The sequence below is a fragment of the Oncorhynchus kisutch genome, unplaced genomic scaffold (genome assembly GCF_002021735.2).
Source record: "Oncorhynchus kisutch isolate 150728-3 unplaced genomic scaffold, Okis_V2 scaffold870, whole genome shotgun sequence".
NCBI classification, from domain to species: Eukaryota; Metazoa; Chordata; class Actinopteri; order Salmoniformes; family Salmonidae; genus Oncorhynchus; species Oncorhynchus kisutch.
The window spans coordinates 82870-96197 of NW_022262815.1; the positions used below are offsets into that span (position 1 = coordinate 82870).

Below are 13328 nucleotides of genomic sequence, written 5' to 3' on the forward strand. Positions count from 1 at the left end.
TGTATGACAAGCTACAGTTTATTCAGAGTGAAGATATCTAGAACAGCGTAATTACGGCTCTCCCGCTGGTTCGTACGGAAGCGCAGACGAAGAAGAGACCGTTACAATCAGTACACCACTATTATATAGGAAAGAATGTAGGTTGATTCTGGAAGATCGGATCTTTGGATTGGTTCATCTGGGGTGTAGTCTGTAGTCTTCCGCCATTGGCTCAGTAGTCTGTCCGTCATCGTAGAATCCTCTTCGGGCATTCAACGTTCAGAGACAACGGAGATCATGTGTGTGTGCGCTGGTTTTGGCCATTAGTGTAATGCGGGAGCTATCCTGTAGGGGACCCCACAGGCTCAACTCTGAGTGGTAGCCCTTTATCAACAATAGTTTGGTCACCTACATAAGAATTAGCATTTCTCTACACGCACAAGCCTTTCGCCTTTTACTAAAGACTTCCGTGGAGAGGAACACTTATGAGTTCAATGTATTTTTGGAGTGGCTTTGCTTCTTGCAGAGCCCGGTATCTTGTTTCAAGAGAAATTGACATAGATGAGCCAGGATAGTGACTTAAAGACGCATTAGCGACTTTTTACAAAAAACACCTGCCTGCCTGCCTGCCTGCCTGTCTGTCTGTCTGCCGTGAACCCCCAGTCCTCATCTGTCCCCTTACCCTTAGTGGAGATGGACATGACAACCTCCGCTCTCTCTGCCTGCGGAGGATGGAGGGTCGCAGGGTGTTTCAGGGGAGCCGGAAACCTCCGCCCCCAACCCTAACCCTTTCCCAGCTTCATGGGTAGATGAAATGGGGGTCATAGAGGAGGGGGGAAACAGGATGTCTCTAGTGGGGTGCGAGCAGGGGGCCACATCTCTAGAGGACCTGTATTCTTCAGACGAGGGGAGCATTTTTGCATCCCTGTCGGACGAGATGGAGCAGGGGAGCATCGGGTGAGCCTCCTGTATTGTTTTTTGTTATTAGTGTTTGTATTTTGATGTTTTCATTATGGATAAATTTACCTTTGTTAGTATAAATGTAAGGGAGTTGAGGGATAGGGTTAAAAGAAGGGAGGTTTTAAGTTATTTAGAGGGGGATATATTTAATTAATAATGAATATTTCTGTTAAATTGTTTAGTTTAAATGTAAGGGGATTAAGGGATTTTGTTAAAAGGAGGGCGGTTTTTGTTTTTTGGAAGGAGTGGGTTTTGATGTTTGTTTTTTACAGGAGGTTCACCTGAGGGATGGAGGGGATGTTGTGAGGTTTAAGAGGGAGTGGGATAAGGGGGAATCAGTTTGGGGAATAGGTGGGGTTCATTCAACGGGAGTAGGGATTTTGTTTGGTAATAGGGAGATGAAAGTAGAGGGCACTTTTGTAGTAATGCAGGGGAGGGTTTTGGGGGTAGATGTCACTTTTAGGGATAGTAGGTATAGGTTAGTGGTGGTGTATGGACCACAGGTGGCGGCAGACAGGAGGGAGATGGTGGACTGTCTGACGCCCCTGTGTGTTACAAATAGGCACTTGGTGATAGGAGGGGATTTCAATATAGATTTAGGGATGGGGGGGATAGCAGTGCAGGCGCTATCACCGGGCTAATGGCTTGCCATGGTCTGGTTGATGGCGGCCTGCACACTACTCCGACAATGGCCGGTCCTACATGGCGCAACTCCAGGGGGGTTGCGCGGAGGCTCGACTACATTTTTGTATCCAGGTCTTTGGGTCAGTTGTCTGGGCGCCTGTTGCCTGTGTTCTTTTCGGGGTGTTCCTGCAGGTGGGGTCGCCAGTCTGCCTCTTCGGTAGGGGGTACTGGAAGTTAGATCGGGATGTGCTGGAGGAGCAGGCTTTCGTTGACGCCTTTTTTGGTTTCTTTCAGAGGCTTGATGGCCTCCGGTCCATGTGCGAGGGGGTGTTAGAGTGGTGGGACTTAGTCAAGGTAAGGATTAGGGTCTTTATTATAGGATATTGTAAGAGGAGAAAAAGGGAGGAAAGAAGGGAGTTGGATCATATCCAAAGGTTGCTCGAGCTCGAGTACGAGGCAGGCAACCTCGGTGGGTCGGTCGACTGGGAGAGATCCACTGCCCTGAAGGCGCAGCTAAGGGAGCTGCAGGAGCGGAATGCTCGAGCTTTCCTGGAGCGTGCGCATAGTGGCTTTTTAGAACATAATGAGACTTGTTCCGCTATGTTCTTTAAGTCGGTTAGGGCCAGACAGAGTAGGAAGGTAATGCATGGCGTTAGGGAAGAAAATGGTAGTGTAGCTAAAGAACCGGAGGAGATGGTCAGAGTGACCACTGACCATTTCCGAGGTTTCTTTAAGGAGAGGGATGTAGATGTAGAGCAGGGAAGTGTGTTTTTAGAACACTTGTCCCGGCGATTGCCGGAGGACATTAGAGAAGCGATGGAGGCTCAGATTTCCCTTGAAGAGGTTGAGAGCGCCCTCAGGAGGATGGGAAAAGGGAAGGTACCTGGGATGGATGGGCTGCCGGCCGAGTTTTACCTCAAGTTTTGGGGGATACTCGGACCGGTGGTCCTCGAAGTCTTGATGGCCATCCTTGAGACGGGGGTCCCGGGGGGTTCAATGGCCGTCGGTGTGCTGTCACTTCTTTACAAGAAGGGGGACGCCACAGACCTTGGCAACTGGCGGCCGTTGACCATGCTGTGTGTAGACTACAAGTTGCTTGCAAAGGTCCTAGCGGATCGGTTGCGCACAGCCCTTCCCTACGTCGTCCATGAGGATCAGACGTGCGGGGTAGAGGGTCGCTCTATCAGGTGGAACCTGCAGTTGGTCAGGGACTCCATCGCTTGGGTAGAAGATAGAGGGCTGCCTTTAATGGTAGCAGCGCTAGATCAGGCGAAAGCCTTTGATCGCGTGAATAGATCCTTTCTTTACAGGGTGTTAGATAGGTTAGGATTTGGGAAGAAGTTTATAGGATGGATCCGTACTTTATATGTCGGAGCAGGGTGCCGGGTTAGCGTAAACGGCCACATGGGTGACGTTTTTGACCTCTCGTCAGGGGTCAGGCAGGGGTGCCCGCTCTCGGCTCTCCTCTTCGTTCTGTACATGGAGCCTCTGGGGGCTGCCATTAGGGCAGACACAGGGGTGGAGGGCTTGTTGATCCCTGGAAGCGGTGGTATGCGCGTCAAGTTGACGCAGTACGCCGATGACACTTCCTTGCTGCTTTGCAAGGACTCGTGCCTGACAAGGTCCCTTGCCATTATTGGGGACTTCACCCGAGCGTCGGGAGCGGTTCTGAACCACGCAAAGTCTTCCGTAAAGTTTTTCGGAAGATGGCGCGGCAGGACGGATGTGCCCGGGGGGTTATCTCTCTGTGAGGGGGCCCTGAGGATTCTCGGGGTCCATTTTGAGACCTCCGGCTCAGCGACGCTGAACTGGAACATGGGTATCGCAGTGGTACAGAAGAGGCTGGCAATGTGGAAGGCTAGGTCTTTGTCTTTTATGGGCAAGGTCCTTGTCCTAAAGGTGGATGTATTGCCATCTCTTTTGTACTTGGCGTACATCTACCCATTGCCTGCTTGTCTGAGGAGGCCTCTAGTGAGGCTCGTGTTTCAGTTCATGTGCGGTGGCAGGTACGAGTGGGTCGCCAGGGCTCGCATGCTCTGTCCCATCGGGGAGGGAGGTAGGGGGATACCACATTTCCCCCTCAAGCTGGATGCAATTTTTGTTTCGTTCTTGTTGACGGAGCTTGCTCATCCAGTGATACACCCGTCCGGCTACCTCCTGCGGGTGTTCTTCTCGTATCAGGCGAGAAGCGTAATGGTGTGGTCTAACACGGGTCCTCGGGCAGAACAGCTGCCGTGGCACTTTGGTCATGCGGCCAAGTGGCTGCGTGCGCACCCCGAGGTTGAAGTTGCCCGAGTAGGTTTAGATCACAGGCACCTGTACGAGGAGGTCAGACAGGCAGGGAGTCCGGCGCCTGTAGCGGGCATCTCGGCAGGGGTCTGGGAGGGAGTGCAGGCGCGTGGCCTGGACAACAGGCTCAAGGACCTGAATTGGTTGAGCCTCCACAAGTGCTTGCCGGTACGTTCCATCATGTACCGGCATAGCTTGGCGCGATCCCCCACCTGTCCAAGATCCACTTGTGGCAGGGAGGAGACTGTGCGTCATGCCTTTTGGGACTGTGCCTTTGCCGGAGTAGTATGGGCTAGGGCACGGGTGTTGTTGGGATTGGTAAGAGGTGATTTTGTGTTGACATGGGCAAGGTTAGAGAGAGGTGTAGGGAGAGCGAGAGGTACAGATAGGGATAGGTTTCTGCTCTGGCTTCTCATAAGTCTCTTTAAACAGGGGCTTTGGGAAGCCAGGCAGAACTTTGTCAAGACAGGGAGAGATAGGGGGGTGGAAGGAATAGTGAGGAGGGTGGAAGGAGATTTGAGAGGGAGGATGAAGAGGGAGGAGAGGAAGTGGGGGCAGCATGCTGCCCGGGAGAGGTGGAAGGGGGGTTTAGGGCTGGGTGTGATTTAGATGTGATTTAGGTTTGTAAGGGGATAGATTATGACGGAGAGATAGGGAAAGGTAGTTTGTAGGATGACGGGGAGGGATGATGCTCCCCTGAGGTTTTTGTTTTGGGTTTGTTTTTGAAAAAATATACCATTGTTAGAGTTTGAATGACAATTATGTTTTTGTAAAGAATGAATGGTATGGAACGTAATAAATTATTTTTTTCCCCAAAAAAATAAAAAAAATAAAACGGGAAACGGTGGGTGGCTGGGATTGGAGGAGCCGGCTCTTGCCAACCCACCCGCTGAGGTCTGCCGAGACCCCCGGGGGCCCGGCGGTTGCAGAGTTCCATTTGTGGGTTATCGCTTCTCTGCCTTTTGGCTCAGATCAAGCTTGGTACCGAGGTGCCCCAAAGCCCGCTGAGCCAGAAGGTCGAAGGAAGACCGGAGGGAGGAAAGTTTGTTGTTTTGGTATCGAGTTTCTTCATTTTTGAAGAGAGCTTTTTTGGTGGAGAACATGGAGAACAGGTCGGTTCCGGCGGTCGGATTGGCCAACACGACAAGATTTGCGTGGAAGGAAGTGGAGAAATTCGGGAGGGAAACATTTGGGAGAACTATCCTGATGGGGTTGCTCAAGCTTGGAGTAACTGATGTCTTATGCCTCCAGGAGAATCCATTAGAGGGAGCATATGATGTCACGTTCTACACGGAGAAGCAACATGAGGAGACGATGCGGAAGGTGAAGGATTTGGAGAAGGAAAGACCTATGTCTCACTATGCAGTGACAAGCTTGGCAAGGACAAATTTTAGAGTCGTGACGGTCACGATGTACAACCCACACGTGAAGGAAGAAGAGGTGAGGACATTCCTGGGGAGGTATATGGACAGTATCTCCTCAGGAAGGCTCCTCAAGGACTCTCTGGGGTTTTGGACAGGAAAGAGGTGTTTCCAGGCACTCCTCAGGGAAGACCCAAAGGGGTTGGAGGGTTACCTCCATCCTCCGGCGCTGTTCTCCCTGGGGGCTGACAGGGGGACGCTACATTATGCCCGTCAGCCTCCTTTCTGCAGGCGATGTATGGCCTACGGCCACGCACTCGCCTCGTGCAGCACAAGGAGGTGCAGATACTGTGGATCGAGTGAGCACGAGGCGAGGGATTGCGCCAAGCCGAAGGCATGTCACGGGTGTGGTTCGGTAGCTAGGGGGGGAGCGAGAGCGGGGGATGGAGGAAGGAAAGAACGGGAGGAAGGAGGTGGCGGAGGTGGAAGGACTGCGCCGAAGGAGTCTGGGAGAGAGGAAGAGGAGGCGGAGGTGAGGATCGGGACAGAAGGAGAGGTGGCCGGGAAGGAAGGAGAGGTGGTCAGGACGGAAGGAGAGTTGGTCGGGTCTGAAGGAGAGGTGGCCGGGATGGAAGGAGAGGAGGTAGAAAGCTACAAGAAGAAGAAGAAGAAGAAGAAGGCGACGGTGATGGGGGAGAGTGAGGAGACAACAGTGGAGAGGAAGGAGGCGGAGGAGGTTGTGGAGATGGAGCCGGAAGGAGAGGCGGAAGGAGAGGCGGAAGGGCGAAGGGGCGTGAAGAATTGGGGAGACAGTGAAGTGACGAGGGAAAGGGTGGAGGAGTTGAGAGGGATGGTGAGGGCGTTGGTAGAGAGGGAAATGGGAAAGGGAAGGGAGAAGGGTAGCACTGTAAGTGATCTGGACTATGAGGAACCGGTGCTAAATACACCTCCATGCAAGAGGACAAAGAAGGTGGTGAGGAGGAGGTGTGGGAAGAAGGGGGGGGGGCAGAACGGGGGGATGGGGAGGTGGCGGGGCCCTCGTGGGCTCCGTCTCCATCCTCCTTTAAACCCCTCGCCGAGCTTGACCTCCCAGGCATGGCGAGAAACTGGATGATGGAGGGGGAGCCGGACTTTTTATTTGGGGATGTAACGTCCCCGGTTCGGAGTCCGGAGGAGGGGGGGGCAATGGACTTGAGTGTGGGACTTGTGCCGGGGACTGTTGCTGTGTTCAGGGGAGGAGGGATGGTGGGAGATGGGGGTGATGTAGGGGATTCACGAGTGGAGGTGGGGTCAAAGTTAGTCGGGATAGAGAAAGGGAGCACTGGGTGAGTTCTTGTTGTAATATAGGTGGTGGATATTGGTAGTTTGTAGGTTATTGGTTTTTGGTTTGTTAGATTTTGGTTATGGCTTACTAGGTTTGGAATGATTAGTTGTATTTTGTTGGAATTGGATATTTAAGTTGACGTAATTTTGGAAGTGTATCGTTTGGTTTTTGACTGTAAATAAATATATTTTGTAAAAAAAATAATCTGTTCTTATCAGTTTAATATCTGATACGTCCCCCATAGGGGGACTACATATTAAATGGATTTTTCGAACAGGGAGTCGGAAATGGGGCTTGCTCCGTCCGCTCCACGCATCGACCCGGTATTGCAGTACCTCCGGGAACGGTGCAACACTTTTCTCCCGTTGTCAAGGAAAAATACTCATTCACAAAGCTATGTAAACAGCTAGCTTAGCTTAGCTTAGCTAGCTAGCAGAAGAAGAGAAGGAAAGAAACATTCAAACTGAAAAAAGGGCGAAGCGCCTTTCAATGGGGTCCCCCGTTTCCCGCCATTTTAGTAAAAAAAAAAAATAATAATAATAATAATAAAAATAAAAAAATTGGGCCAGGATGTTGTGTGTGTGTGTGTGTCTCTGTCTCTCTGTCTCTCTCTCTGTGTGTGTGTGTGTGTGTGTGTCTCTCTGTCTGTGTCTCTCTGTCTGTGTCTCTCTCTCTCTGTGTCTCTGTGTCTGTGACCTTCTTTTCATCCACAGCCCTCAAACTTGGAAGAGTGGGTTCCGGGAGCACCCGCGGGGACCCGGCCTACAGTGCACAGAGTGTGTCTCGGGCCCCGACCTCTGACTTCCATATGACTCTGGTTTCTCTTCATTACGCACAAGCCTTTCGCCTTTTACTAAAGACTTCCGTGGAGAGGAACACTTATGAGTTCAATGTATTTTTGGAGTGGCTTTGCTTCTTGCAGAGCCCGGTATCTTGTTTCAAGAGAAATTGACATAGATGAGCCAGGATAGTGACTTAAAGACGCATTAGCGACTTTTTACAAAAAACACCTGCCTGTCTGTCTGTCTGTCGCCGGGGAAACGGTGGGTGGCTGGGATTGGAGGAGCCGGCTCTTGCCAACCCACCCGCTGAGGTCTGCCGAGACCCCCGGGGGCCCGGCGGTTGCAGGGTTCCATTTGTGGGTTATCGCTTCTCGGCCTTTTGGCTCAGATCAAGCTTGGTACCGAGGTGCCCCAAAGCCCGCTGAGCCAGAAGGTCGAAGGAAGACCGGAGGGAGGAAAGTTTGTTGTTTTGGTATCGAGTTTCTTCATTTTTGAAGAGAGCTTTTTTGGTGGAGAACATGGAGAACAGGTCGGTTCCGGCGGTCGGATTGGCCAACACGACAAGATTTGCGTGGAAGGAAAAGGAAGTGGAGAAATTCGGGAGGGAAACATTTGGGAGAACTATCCTGATGGGGTTGCTCAAGCTTGGAGTAACTGATGTCTTATGCCTCCAGGAGAATCCATTAGAGGGAGCATATGATGTCACGTTCTACACGGAGAAGCAACATGAGGAGACGATGCGGAAGGTGAAGGATTTGGAGAAGGAAAGACCTATGTCTCACTATGCAGTGACAAGCTTGGCAAGGACAAATTTTAGAGTCGTGACGGTCACGATGTACAACCCACACGTGAAGGAAGAAGAGGTGAGGACATTCCTGGGGAGGTATATGGACAGTATCTCCTCAGGAAGGCTCCTCAAGGACTCTCTGGGGTTTTGGACAGGAAAGAGGTGTTTCCAGGCACTCCTCAGGGAAGACCCAAAGGGGTTGGAGGGTTACCTCCATCCTCCGGCGCTGTTCTCCCTGGGGGCTGACAGGGGGACGCTACATTATGCCCGTCAGCCTCCTTTCTGCAGGCGATGTATGGCCTACGGCCACGCACTCGCCTCGTGCAGCACAAGGAGGTGCAGATACTGTGGATCGAGTGAGCACGAGGCGAGGGATTGCGCCGAGCCGAAGGCATGTCACGGGTGTGGTTCGGTAGCACACCTGTGGCGGGACTGCCAGGCTCGGAAGGGGTCATACGCGTCTGCAGCAAGGGGGGGAGCGAGAGCGGGGGATGGAGGAAGGAAAGAACGGGAGGAAGGAGGTGGCGGAGGTGGAAGGACTGCGCCGAAGGAGTCTGGGAGAGAGGAAGAGGAGGCGGAGGTGAGGATCGGGACAGAAGGAGAGGTGGCTGGGAAGGAAGGAGAGGTGGTCAGGATGGAAGGAGAGTTGGTCGGGTCTGAAGGAGAGGTGGCCGGGATGGAAGGAGAGGAGGTAGAAAGCTACAAGAAGAAGAAGAAGAAGAAGAAGGCGACGGTGATGGGGGAGAGTGAGGAGACAACAGTGGAGAGGAAGGAGGCGGAGGAGGTTGTGGAGATGGAACCAGAAGGAGAGGCGGAAGGGGGAGGGGTGTGAAGGGTTGGGGGGACAAGGAAGTGTGTGTGTGTGTGTCTCTCTGTCTGTGTCTCTCTGTCTGTGTCTCTCTCTCTCTGTGTCTCTGTGTCTGTGACCTTCTTTTCATCCACAGCCCTCAAACTTGGAAGAGTGGGTTCCGGGAGCACCCGCGGGGACCCGGCCTACAGTGCACAGAGTCTCGGGCCCCGACCTCTGACTTCCATATGACTCTGGTTTCTCTTCATTACGCACAAGCCTTTCGCCTTTTACTAAAGACTTCCGTGGAGAGGAACACTTATGAGTTCAATGTATTTTTGGAGTGGCTTTGCTTCTTGCAGAGCCCGGTATCTTGTTTCAAGAGAAATTGACATAGATGAGCCAGGATAGTGACTTAAAGACGCATTAGCGACTTTTTACAAAAAACACCTGTCTGTCTGTCTCTGTCTGTCTGTCTGTCTGTCTGTCTGTAGCCGGGGAAACGGTGGGTGGCTGGGATTGGAGGAGCCGGCTCTTGCCAACCCACCCGCTGAGGTCTGCCGAGACCCCCGGGGGCCCGGCGGTTGCAGGGTTCCATTTGTGGGTTATCGCTTCTCGGCCTTTTGGCTCAGATCAAGCTTGGTACTGAGGTGCCCCAAAGCCCGCTGAGCCAAAAGGTCGAAGGTAGGATAGATAGGAGAGGGAAAAGGTGCTGGTTTTTCCCGCCAAAATTTGGTTTTTTCGTTTTTCTGAATTTCTTTCTTTGGATTTAGGCTTCTTTTTTTGGAAGAGAGCTTTTTTCGTGTTTGAAACATGGAGCAGCAAAGACACAGCAAGTCGGTACCAGGGATTGGTTTAGTGAACACTGTGAGGTTTGCCTGGACAGGCAAGGAGTTGGAAGAATGGGGGAGGGAGACATTTGGAAGAAATGTTCTGATGGGGTTCCTAGGCCTAAAAGTGAAAGATGTCATGTGCCTGCAAGGGAACCCTAACGAGAAGGCATTTGATGTGACTTTTCAATCGGAAGAAGGACATGGAGTGATGAAGAGGGCAAAGGAAGGAAGAAAAGAAGGTCCCCTGTGTCATTTCACGGTGACCAGCCTGGCAAGGAACAATTTCAGGGTGGTCACCGTAACAATGTACAATCCGCACGTCAAGGATGAGGAGGTGAGGGCCTTTCTGGGGAGATATGTGGACAACGTATCCTCAGTAAGGCTCCTCAGGGACTCCCTGGGATTCTGGAACGGACGGAGAGGGTTCCAGGTGCTTCTCAGGGAGGACCCGAATGGTGTTGGTGGCTACCTCCATCCTCCGGCAATGTTCTCCCTGGGGGCTGACAGGAGAACATTATATTATGCCCGTCAGCCTCCTTTTTGCAGGCGTTGTATGGCCTACGGTCATATCCTGGCCTCGTGCAACACCAAGAAATGTAGATTCTGTGGATCAGGAGAGCACGAGGCCAAGGAGTGTGACGAGCCCAAGGCTTGCCACGGGTGTGGCTCGTCAGCACACCTGTGGCGATTTTGCCCGGCTCGTCACAGGTCATACGTGTCTGCAGCTGGGGGGGGAACGGGGGATGGGGGGAGGAAGGAAAGGACGCGTGCGGATTGTACGGATGGCACAGGGGAAAAGAAGATGGAAAGAAGGAAGAGCTGAGAAGAAAGAGTCGGGGAGAAGAAAAAGAAGGAAGACGGACGGGAAGGAACAGAGAAGAGGAAGAGTGGGATAGTGGTGATAGAAGGAGTAAAAGAGGGAACGGTGACAGTGATGGGAAAGGAGGGAGGGGTGGTGGTGCTAGGGGAGGGGGTGGGAGGGGGAGGTGTAGGGAGGGAGTGGGGGGACTGCCTGCCAGACTTCCTAGAAGACGAGACGAGGGAATTGGTGGAGGAGTTAGCGGGGAAGGGACGTTGTGTCTCCCCGCTACCTCCTTCACCAAAGAAGAAAGGAAAGAAGAGGGGGAGTTTGGCAGGAAGTGAGGGGGAGGGGGGTGGGGAGGGGGAGGGGGGGCTAAGAGATCGGCGGGGGGGGGGGGGGGTCATTGGCCTCACTGTTTGCCTCAGCCCCTCACATTTTAAGGGAGGATGACTCCAGTGGGGGGTCAGAGGGCTGTATGCTAGAGGGATCCCAACTCCTGTGTGAGGATTTGGGGTCCCCTACATATGGCCCCGAGGCAGACAGGGAGGGGGGTTTGGAGGGTGGGGGTGGGGAACCCAGGATGCAGGACACTCGGCCTAACACACTGCCTGCATCCTGGGTTCAAGGAATGGAGGAGGACGGGGGGACGTCAGAAGAGGAGAGGACGTCCCCGCCGGTGGAGATGGACCAGGGGAGCATCGGGTGAGTCTCCTGTTTTTTCTTTGGTTTTTGGGGTTTATTTGTTGAGGGTTTGTTTGTAAAAATTAAATGAATTTTTCAGTTAAATTGTTTAGTTTAAATGTCAGGGGGTTGAGGGATGTATTTAAAAGGAGGGTGGTGTTTAATTTCTTAGAGGGTGTGGGGTTTGATTTTTGTTTTTTACAGGAGGTTCACCTGAGGGATGGTGGGGATGTACGTAGGTTTAGGAGGGAGTGGGATAAGGGGGAATCTTTTTGGGGCATAGGAGGGGTGCACTCAACAGGAGTAGGAATATTGTGCGGTAATAGAGAAGTTAAGGTAGAGAGCACTTTTGTAATAATGCAGGGTAGAGTATTGGGGATAGATGTAGTGTATAGAGAAGCTAGGTATAGGTTAATTGGGGTATATGGGCCACAGGTGGCGGCAGACAGAAGGGAGATGGTGGACTGTCTGGCGCCCCTGTGTGTCACAAATAGGCACTTGGTGATAGGAGGGGACTTTAATATAGATTTAGGGGTAGGTGGTGATAGTAGTGCAGGCGCAATCACCGGGCTAATGGCTTGCCATGGTCTGGTTGATGGTGGCCTGCATACTACTCCGGCAATGGTCGGTCCTACATGGCGCAACTCCAGGGGGGTTGCGCGGAGGCTCGACTATATTTTTCTATCCAGGTCTTTGGGTCAGTTGTCTGGGCGCCTGTTGCCTGTGTTCTTCACGGATCACGACGGGGTGTTCCTGCAGGTGGGGTCGCCAGTCTGCCTCTTCGGTAGGGGGTACTGGAAGTTAGATCGGGGTATACTGGAGGAGCAGGCTTTCGTTGACGCATTTTTTTGTTTCTTTCGAAGGCTTGACGGCCTCCGGTCTATGTGCGAGGGGGTGTTAGAGTGGTGGGATTTAGTGAAGGTGAGAATAAGGGCTTTTATAATAGGATATTGTAAAAGGAAAAAAAGGGAGGAAAGGAGGGACGTGGATCGTATCCAAAGGTTAGTTGAACTTGAGTACGAGGCAGGCAACCTCGGCGGGTCAATTGACTGGGAGAGATTCGCAGCCCTAAAGGCGCAGCTCAGGGAGCTGCAGGAGCAGAAGGCTTGAGCTTTCCTGGAGGGTGCGCATAGTGGCTTTCTAGAACATAATGAGACTTGTTCCGCTATGTTCTTTAAGTCGGTTAGGGCCAGGCAGAGTAGGAAGGTAATGCATGGCGTTAGGGAAGAAAACGGTAGTATAGTAAGTAAACCAGAGGAAATGGTCAGGGTGGCAACTGATCATTTCCGAAGTTTATTTAAGGCAAGGGAAATAGATGTAGAGCAGGGAAATTTGTTTTTAGAACACTTGTCCCGGCGGTTGCCGGAGGACATTAGAGACGTGATGGAGGCCCAGATCTCACTAGAAGAGGTTGAGAGCGCTCTTAGGAGGATGGGAAAAGGGAAGGTGCCTGGGATGGATGGACTGCCGGCTGAGTTTTACCTCAAGTTTTGGGGTATACTTGGACCAGTGGTCCTCGAAGTCTTGAAGGCCATCCTTGAGACGGGGGTCCCGGGGGGTTCAATGGCTGTTGGTGTGCTGTCACTTCTTTATAAGAAGGGGGAAGCAACTGACCTTGGCAACTGGCGGCCGTTGACCATGCTGTGCGTAGATTACAAGCTACTTGCAAAGGTCTTAGCGGATCGGTTGCGCACAGCCCTTCCCTACGTCGTTCATGAGGATCAGACGTGTGGGGTTGAGGGCCGCTCTATTCGATGGAACCTACAGCTGATCAGGGACTCCATCGCCTGGGTTGAAGATAGAGGGCTGCCTTTAATGGTAGCAGCGCTAGATCAGGCGAAAGCCTTTGATCGCGTGAATAGATCTTTTCTATTCAGGGTGTTAAGTAGATTAGGATTTGGGGAGAAGTACATAGGATGGATCCGTGCATTATATGTCGGAGCGGGGTGCCGAGTAAGTGTAAATAGTCACTTAGGTGACGTTTTTGACCTCTCGTCTGGGGTCAGGCAGGGATGCCCACTCTCGGCTCTCCTCTTCGTTCTGTACATGGAGCCTCTGGGGGCTGCCATTAGGGCAGACACAGGGGTGGAGGGTTTGTTGATCCCTGGAAGCGGTGGGC

General features: G+C 52.3%; 3 non-coding genes and 1 pseudogene across 3 annotated transcripts; all 4 read left to right on the plus strand.

Moving 5' to 3' along the window:
- The first annotated feature begins 394 nt into the window (after positions 1–394).
- On the plus strand, positions 395–509 carry LOC116362701 (U5 spliceosomal RNA). The gene has a single exon (XR_004207786.1). It is a non-coding gene; the product is annotated as a U5 spliceosomal RNA (small nuclear RNA).
- Positions 510–6719: 6210 nt separating this feature from the next.
- LOC116362703 (uncharacterized) lies at positions 6720–6894 on the plus strand (annotated as a pseudogene).
- Positions 6895–7346: 452 nt separating this feature from the next.
- On the plus strand, positions 7347–7463 carry LOC116362696 (U5 spliceosomal RNA). The gene has a single exon (XR_004207781.1). It is a non-coding gene; the product is annotated as a U5 spliceosomal RNA (small nuclear RNA).
- Positions 7464–9142: 1679 nt separating this feature from the next.
- Positions 9143–9259, plus strand: LOC116362697 (U5 spliceosomal RNA). Its single transcript, XR_004207782.1, has one exon. It is a non-coding gene; the product is annotated as a U5 spliceosomal RNA (small nuclear RNA).
- The last annotated feature ends 4069 nt before the right edge of the window (positions 9260–13328 follow it).